This window comes from Arachis duranensis, chromosome 3 (genome assembly GCF_000817695.3).
Source record: "Arachis duranensis cultivar V14167 chromosome 3, aradu.V14167.gnm2.J7QH, whole genome shotgun sequence".
In the NCBI taxonomy this organism is placed as follows: Eukaryota; Viridiplantae; Streptophyta; class Magnoliopsida; order Fabales; family Fabaceae; genus Arachis; species Arachis duranensis.
This window is the reverse complement of record NC_029774.3, coordinates 116,209,570-116,210,872: the sequence shown is the minus strand read 5'-3', so window position 1 is coordinate 116,210,872 and position 1,303 is coordinate 116,209,570.

Below are 1,303 nucleotides of genomic sequence, written 5' to 3'. Positions count from 1 at the left end.
ACTGTTGAAAATACATAAGTGAAAGGTTCAGGCATGGCCGAATGGCCAGCCCTCTCCATGATCAAGTGACCGAATGATCCAGGACTTAAAGTGGTCAAAAGATGTCTAATACAATAGATAAATGTCCTATATATACTAGACTAGCTCCTAGGGTTTACATGAGTAAGTAATTGATGCATAAATCCACTTCCGGGGCCCACTTGGTGTATGCTTGGGCTGAGCTTGATCTATCCACGAGCTGAGGCTTCTCTTGGAGTTGAACTCCAAGTTATAACGTGTTTTGGGCGTTCAACTCCGGATCATAACGTGTTTCTGGCGTTTAACTCCAGACAGCAGCATGTACTTGGCGTTCAACGCCAAGTTACGTCGTCATTTTCCGAATAAAGTATGAACCATTATATATTGATGGAAATATCTGGATGTCTACTTTCCAACGCCATTGAGAGCGCGCCATTTGGAGTTTTATAGCTCCAGAAAATTCATTTCGAGTGGAGGGAGGTCAGATTCCAACAGCATCAGCAGTCCTTTTGTCAGCCTTTTTCAGAGTTTTGCTCAAGTCCCTCAATTTCAGCCAAGAATTACCTGAAATCACAGAAAAACACACAAACTCATAGTAAAGTCCAGAAATGTGAATTTAACATAAAAACTAATGAAAACATCCCTAAAAGTAGCTTGAACTTACTAAAAACTACCTAAAAACAATGCCAAAAAGCGTATAAATTATCCGCTCATCACAACACCAAACTTAAATTGTTGCTTGTCCCCAAGCAACTGAAAATCAATTAGGATAAAAAGAAGATAATATACTATAACTTCCAAAATATCAATGAATATTAATTCTTAGGATAAAAAGAAGAGAATATACTATAACTTCCAAAATATCAATGAATATTAATTCTAATTAGATGAGCGGGACTTGTAGCTTTTTGCTTCTGAACAGTTTTGGCATCTCACTTTTTCCTTTGAAGTTTAGAATGATTGGCTTCTCTAGGAACTTAGAATTTTGGATAGTGCTATTGACTTTCCTAGTTAAGCATGTTGATTCTTGAACACAGCTACTTATGAGTCTTGGCTGTGGCCCCAAGCACTTTGTTGTCCAGTATTACCACCGGATACACAAATGCCACAAACACATAATTGGGTGAACCTTTTCAGATTGTGACTCAGCTTTGCTAGAGTCCCCAGTTAGAGGTGTCCAGAGCTCTTAAGCACACTCTTTTTACTTTGGATCACGACTTTAACCACTCAGTCTCAAGCTTTTCACTTGGACCTTCATGACACAAGCACATGGTCAGGGACAGCT